Source organism: Pteropus alecto, unplaced genomic scaffold (genome assembly GCF_000325575.1).
Source record: "Pteropus alecto unplaced genomic scaffold, ASM32557v1 scaffold6, whole genome shotgun sequence".
Taxonomy (NCBI): domain Eukaryota; kingdom Metazoa; phylum Chordata; class Mammalia; order Chiroptera; family Pteropodidae; genus Pteropus; species Pteropus alecto.
In genome coordinates this window covers 423,385-430,864 of record NW_006437738.1, presented here as the reverse complement: position 1 = coordinate 430,864, position 7,480 = coordinate 423,385, and the positions used below count along the sequence as shown (strand labels likewise).

The 7,480-nt window shown below is 54.1% G+C and overlaps 1 protein-coding gene across 3 annotated transcripts in view; it reads right to left on the bottom strand.

The window, feature by feature from the left end:
- TMEM184B (transmembrane protein 184B) overlaps positions 1-7,474 on the bottom strand; it is a 45,375-nt gene extending 37,901 nt beyond the window's left edge. For 2 of the 3 annotated variants that reach the window (XM_025048844.1, XM_025048845.1), the window contains exon 1: positions 3,222-3,377. The gene's annotated coding sequence lies outside the window, so the exon portion shown is untranslated. Of the gene's footprint in view, positions 1-3,221; positions 3,378-7,439 lie in introns of those variants that run through there. The other variant, XM_006914737.3, reaches the window with a different exon arrangement.
- Between the last annotated feature and the right edge of the window lie 6 nt (positions 7,475-7,480).

Sequence of the window (7,480 nt, the reverse complement as noted above, 5' to 3'; positions counted from 1 at the left end):
GGGGCGGGGCGGGGGGGGGAGCAGGGAGAGGTGAGAGTGTTTCCAGTCCAGCCATCTCAAATGAGGGACAAGCACCTCTTGCTGCTTCCCTGGCACAAGCTACAGGGACACCACTGTCATGCAAGACACACTCAACACTCCACGACATTCACTGCTATGTCCGACATGCGTCCTGACGGCAATGACCACCTAAATCTAGCTCTTCCAGTGGACAGCTGGCAAGGGATAGAGGCGAGTCTAGGCGAGTCTAGTGTTCCCCCTGTGAGTAAGGATAGCTGAGTAAATGCAGTGAGCAGGGCAGGGCTTCTTCCCGCATCCCAAAATCGGGCCCAAATACTGACAATTGTGAATGAAAGAAATTCACTGGCCCCCAATCAAGTGGGAGAAACCGCTTGGTAAACCAAAGGCAGCATTCGAGAGGAAGAACCCTGGCCAGCCTTCCCAAAGCCCAGCCCACACCCTGCTCCGAAGGCCTGAGAGGGCCAGGGACACCTATAAATCAAATCATGCTTCAATAGAATAGGTTGTTGCTATTAAAATTTGTATAACCGATGCACTGTGCATCAACCCTTCTTTGTAAAGCACTTGTGCACTGTTTTGGTAAATCTAGATTTTTACACATCCTATTTCTTTAAAACCCACAGGCACACTTGTGTATGGATGTCCTTCCTCTTGCTAGAGTGAGCTGTGACCCCAAACACCCCAGGACAGCTCACTCGGCCTCAGCTCCTAGACTCACCGACCTGTGTCTCCTGCCTCTGTGCATGCTTCAGGTGGTCCCACTACCTGAAAAGCTCTTCACCCTCTTCTCCATCCGCCACATCCACTGTCCATCAGAGCCCCCAGTTCCATGGCCCCTCCCTCAGGGAGCCCTGGCCCTTCAGGCAGAGCAGACTGTGGCCTCCTGGGACCCCCGCAGCTGTGACCTGGTCTTCTAGTAACACACTTTCCAAGTCTCAGCTGCGATGCCATCCGCGGGGACTGTAGGCTCTCTGAGGGCACTGCCGTGCCAGGGGGCCACTCAGAGCAGTAAGGACACACGATTCCGAACGGAAAACCTAGCGCTTCCTTCCACAGGATCTTGGGCAAATTCGAATTCGCTCTTCTGAGGCTCAATCTATCCCTCTACAAAGTAGGTGCAATAATTCAAAAGTCCCAGGGCCACTGGCAGAATTAAACGAAACAATATATGTGAAATGTAACTTGCAAACTGCAAAGCCCTACACAAGGTCCAGTGAGGACAGTGATATTTGTATTAATTAGTATGCCAATATTAATATCCTCACACACATCCCTTCACCAACACCTATCATTGTGCCTTGCAGGCACCCAAAATGACTGTCGACGGAATCCCAGATTCTCTGTTCATTCTAGATGCAATAAAAAACACGGGTGCCAGAGGTGGACGAGGAGGCCCTGCCGGCAGCTACAACAGCAACCTTGGAGTTAGTTAGTTTTCCCTTGAAGCTTTTCTGTAAATGATGACCCAGAGGGTACAGCGCGGCCCAGCAGAGTGGAGGTTCTTAGCCACCTGCCAGCAGGACAGAGCCTCCCAGAGTGTAGGCTGTCCACAGGATTGTAGCAGGAGAAAAATGTAAGTACCAAACCATGCATGTCTCCCAGAGTGAGCTTTCTGATGTGAAAATCCCTTTCAGGGAGATGAAGCAACTTCCAGAGGTCTCACTCTACCCGCTGCGTTGGGGTGGGACCACCCATGGCTCATAGGTACAAGGGTCCATGGACATGGCTCCCCAGCAAGGTGACTAGAGTCTTCAGGGGGATCACCAGATTTCAGGTTGGAAAAGAACTCACACAAACACCTTCTCCATCCATCTCCGTGTACCTGTGAAGACTTGCTCTCTCTAAACCAGGCCCCTCTCCTTGGTGGGCTTTCTAACCTGGGACCTCGCCTGAGATTTGTGGCACCCAAGAGATGGGCAGAGAGGGTACAAGTAGCCTCATTAGAGGGCAAGTGACTCGCCCAAGGTCATCATCTGAGCTCTCTGACTCCGTCATCTTGAGATGACAGAAGATTATGCCTGGAAAAAAAATATGCCTAAGCTTCAGTAGTGGTTATTTCTTCGTTGTCAAGTTTGGGGTGATTTTTATTCTTACCCCCCAATCTGTTCTGTGTTCCAAGTTTACTATACTCAACAATTACTATTCTCAAAAGCAGAGAAGCCTATTGTTATCTAAAGGCTGAAACACAGAGATCAACGATGCAAACTTTCCATTAAATATTCATTCAGTCGTGTGTGACTTTTTAAAACATGGTAGAGCTGGAAGTGACGCAGATTAGGCACAAAGGTTTTCTGGGTGGGATCTTCCCTCTCTGGTTTCCGCCCCAGAGGAGAAGGAAAAGGGGGTGACTGCGGGGCTTCCTGCCTCCCAGCCCAGGCCTGAGACTCCCAGACCGTCAGACAGGCTGTTTAATATGCCCCGTAGGCCCCGATAATAAACTCAGTTCTAATAAACAATCCTGTTCCAATCGGCCTTAATAACCATCACTTCTCAAGAATACTTCCAGCTTTACCCAGAATGGCAATGACATTAACCCATCCAACTATTTCTTTTGTTTCGTCAAAAACTATTTCAGCACCTACTCATTGCAAGGCATCATGTCAGACACTGAGCCATCGCTAACCTAAGATTGGAAAAACAACCAACCAGAGGCTACGCGTCATCCTTCTGTGTTCTGCCCAAGCTTAGGGTTTCAGCTGCGCTAAAACAGCAACAGGAATGTGAACAAATGCCGCCTGAATGTGACGCCTGCCTAATTCCAGCATCTCCACGGCTCTGCCTGTGCCCCGCCTTCCCCAGCCCTTAGGAAAAGCAGGGTCCCAGAACCAGTCCCCGCTGAGGAGGCTGGTAGCTCACCTGTACTGTGTTAAGGGACCTGCACTGCATCCTACTTAGCAGAGGAAGAGACGATGGGGAGGGTACATGAGCAAACCCCAAGCGTGGCAACCGCCCAATTCCTCTCTCCGCGGCCCCCTCCCACTTTACCTCTTCCCCTTCCTGTCCTTTTTGAGGCAGAGAAGATCAACTTCAATTAACATGTATTGAGAGCCTACTAGGTGCAGAGCCCCAGAGTCAAACAATTTTGTACATAAGAACTTAGACCTTTGCTTTGTACGTGTTCTTCCCTCTGCCTGGAAACTACTTCCTCGCCCTTACTCATGGTGACCACTTAAATGTCACCTCCTCAGAGAAGCTCTTACCCAGGTAAGAACGTCTTAACGTTCCATGGCAACTGTAACTGCTTGTATGCTTGCTGTTTCTCTCCCCAGCTGGACGCCGCTCGGTGAGGGCCGCTCCCTGCACAGTGGCTGGCACAAAGGTGCGTAAACACCTCTTTCTTGGATAAAGTAAATGGCCTGGAAGGTAATAACAAAAGCCGGTGTTTACTGAGCGCGTACTATGTGCCAGGTGCTGCGCGGACCTCCAGGCAGATGTCAGGTCATGACAGTCGCATGACAGCCGCATGACAGCCACACTACCGCCACTCCCATCTTACAGGTGAAGGAAACTGCATCGTTTTCCCCCTATTTTTAAAGAATGGGAACTAGAACCTGGTAAGCAACCTGCCAAGGGATAATCAAAGAGCAAGGATTTGAACTGCATCTTCTAAACCTCTCTCTAGGTCACCACACTGCTTAGCTCCTTATGTCCCTCTCTCCCGATGCCACCAGTGGCCATTTTTGTCCCTTTCCTGAATTTTTGGCCTCCTCTCCCAAGGCGCCCAGTTCAGAAGACTTCCCCAACTCCTCCCTTCACATCCTACACCCGTCAGCTCCCACACCTGTCCTCAGCTGAGCTTCGGCAGAGGTCTTGTGAAAAGACCTCTAGCCTTTCAGCCCCAAGCACGGCGACTAGAGCAGCTGCGTAACTGCTGCCAGCCAGACACGCAGCTGAGCAGGCAGGTAGAGCAGGCACCCCCTCAGTGAACCCACGTGGGATCCAGTAGTTAAACCCGGCTCTCTGTGCTCCGGCTCCCGCTGTCCCACTCTGTCCCCACTCCCCTCTGCCTGTCTTTACAGCGCTGCTGAGCACGAGCACATGGATGATGGACGGCCACCACAGCTCTCAAATGGGAAAGGGGCCGCCCACGTCCATTCCAGATCTGTGGCAGGAGAAGTCAGCGCGGACCCATGGGACCCAGGAAGAACTTGGGTTCCAGGGCAGCAGGGCCCATGTGCAGCCAGCCGGCAGGCCCGTTTGAGAGTAGACACCATTACAACGGTGGGCTCCAGAGGCCTGTCCTGGGTCACGCGAGGTCGCGAAGACCAGAAGCTGCTGGAAGAGGAGAAGGGAAAGGCAGCAAGGGCTGAAAAGAACGCCAGTGACCTGGGGGAACGCGACAGAGGGGGAGGCCGGCTCTTGGAGTTCTCTGCAGGAATGGAGGAGCGAGATGATCATAAAGCCCTGTAGTGCACGGCCGAGGATGTCATTTATGAAATTTTCAGGGCTCCCTGTTGGCCACACCGGAGTCAATTTCAAACGCCTAGCAGGGCCTTCAGAGGTCTTTCATGCCCAGGCCCACCACAGCCACACCTGGGAGGCCAGGTATTTCTGCCCAGGGGCTCCTCTGCCTAGAACACCCTCCTCTTCCTCCAGGAGCCTCAGCCTTCACAGCACAGGACAGTGTGCTTCTAGGAAGACTTCTGGGACACCCTGGGGTTAACGGGGGAAGAACACAGGCTCTGAGGTCAGACCCTCTGGTTCAAAGCTCAGCTCCACCAGCCAGCCTTGCCTTTAACCTCCTAGGCTGCCTCCATGGCAAAGCGTGAGGGGAACTGTTCCCACCTCACTGGGTGGTGGGAGGATGAAACGCATTATTCCATGAAAGCACTTTGCACTGTGCCTGGCACACCGTAAGTGCTTGATAAACAAGCTGTTGTTCCTATTGTCCTCCAGCCCCTTTAGGGCCCTCTGTTTCTACCACAAGCAGAGCACTGTCTGGCACATATCTGCTGCACTCTGGACTCCCTCCGCCAATCGTGGCCTTTCAGAAGGCACGACATGACACACGATGCACGACTGAGGCCTTTCTTCGCAGGCCTAGCACCGTGCCGGGCATACAGGTCTTCTGTGAGCACTCAGTGCCTGGAAAGGTCCTGCGGTAGACCCCACACAGAGCTCTCCCAGGGCGCAGCTGCCGGCCTTCCCAACTCACACACCACATCCCCAGTCTAAAGGCCCCGCAGAGCCAGAAGGGCATTCGCTGTTACTCGGTTTCAAAACAATGAAGGGCTGTGCTCTGCCTTACGGAGGCTGTTTCCACTCCAGGGAATTTCTGGGGAGAAATGAGCACAGCAGGGACTGGAAATAGCACTGAGCCCCTCTCGAGGACAGAGCTGGGCTGGCCCACCAGAAACCAGGAGCAAAATCTCAAAGGCAGAGGGGAGAAAGCAGCCTCCCGGCAAAAGACCGAGCGCCGGAGAACTTGGCCAGCACAAGTAAACTAGGACAAGATCACTGGCATCCACTGTGCCTTGAAGCTCTTCTTCCTACCCACCTGGAGAGCTTTAGAAGGGGTTCCTTGTATAACCCACCATCACGTGGGAACAACTTACTACAGATCCAGAATCCCAAGCACTGCTCGAAGGGGCCCCAGGTTGCTCGTGGTTCTCAGGGGGAAAGTCACAGTGCCTTCTCAACCCACACTGGCTATCAGGACCTCATATCTGGATCGGGGTCACTGTCTATGTCCATCTCTCCAGCAGACTAGGAGCCCCTAGAGGCTGGGCACTGGCCCCATTCATCTTCAGACTCCTATGCTCCTAGCATGGTGCCTGGCACGTAGTAGATACTCAGTAAGTTACAAGGCAGCAAGGCACAGCAGCAAGAGAAAGGTCCTGGTTCAAGGATGACTCCGTCCAGGCCCGCCATGTACCACGGACAAGTGAGTCTCCGTTTCCTCATTGGTGAACAGGGATAACAAGTTCTATACCACACAACCGCTGAAAGAATCGACTAGGAAACCACATGTGGAAAGCACCAAAGCAGCAGACGAATGCCATTCACCCTTCGGGCTTCAGCTCAGCTGTTCTCTCACGTCACGTCTCTTCTGCGGGCCACAGTGCCCTCTCCCAGCCCTGAACCCGCTCTGCACTCCCTTTATTGTTTTATATTTTTCACATCTTTGTGATTACTTGTTTCTAAGTTTGATTCCCTCACTGACCTGAGAGGACCTGGATACAGAAGCATCATGTGTTCGTGTCCAAGGCCTGATGAAATGGGCACTGGGGCCTGGCTGCTGGGACCCTCCCACCCCATGGCCCCAGTTCTGATATGCACAGCACCCTCTGACAAGAAGAACTGGTGTGCAGAGCTTCCCACAGAGCATGCTGAAAAGGGAGATGGGAAGGGCTGCTGCAAACAGAACCTGTGAAGGAAGTCTCAACTCCTGCGCCTCCTCTGCAGGCGCAGGTGAGCTTGTTTGCCTGGCTGACTCCACAGAGCAAGGGCCTCCAGGGCACAGATTGCTGTTTCTTGCCTTGCATAAAGCACCTGGCAGTCAGATAAATAATACATGGCCTTCGCCTCACACACAAGTATCAGGCGTGCAAACACTTGCTTTGCACCACGGTGCCCTGTGTGCTTACGTGTGCATGCGTGCACGTGTGTGTGTGCATGCGTGCACGTGTGTGTGTGCATGTGTGTGTGTGTGTGTGTAATGCCTGGCCTTGCACAGCAAGGGGGGTATGGATTGGGAACAGATACCCCTGTTCACCTCCAACCCCACTGCCTTTCCATGGCCTACAGCCAACGAGCTCTAGACTCAAGCAGTGCACCCAGGGAAGAAATGTACAACCCAGAGGACAGATACACACACCCTAAACTCGTCTATGTTCTCTTTCGAGATAAATGTCCTTGGGAGTCCCAGGTTCCTGATGGTGCCTCTCCAAATAGCTGACATGTATGCAAGGCATGCACACTCTCCATGCAAGCATCCCCAAAGGCCTCGCCAGGCCAACCACCCTTCCAGATCATAGCCATCCGCACAAGGCACGGATGCCTCCCCCACTAACTCGGCGGTGCCAAGCGCCAGCACACCCACCGGGCGCACACAATCCCACTTGCAAAGAGCCTGTCCATCCGCCTCCTCTCTCCCCTTGCCACCCCCACGGGCAGGTCCGATTACACTCCAGGCGCGGGCGCCGCCACGTTGGCGAGGAGGGGGCCAGGGCACACCCACGGGCGACCCCGCAGGACGGGCAGGGGGCGCAGGGCGGGATGGGCGGGCTGGTGGATGCTACCTCCCTGCTCAGCCAGGCCTGCTGCCTTCGCCCCTCTCCCACCCAGGAATCCGCGGTCAACGTGACCCACAGGGCACCCCACGGACGGGCCTCTCCAAAACCGAGCAGCCCCCCGCCTTCAGGAGCCCGCAGCCGCCCCCCTCAGGGCCTCTGGCGCGAGGCTGGCCGAGTGGGTACCTCAAGAGCCCATGGCGGCGGCGGCGGCTGTGGCGGGGGCG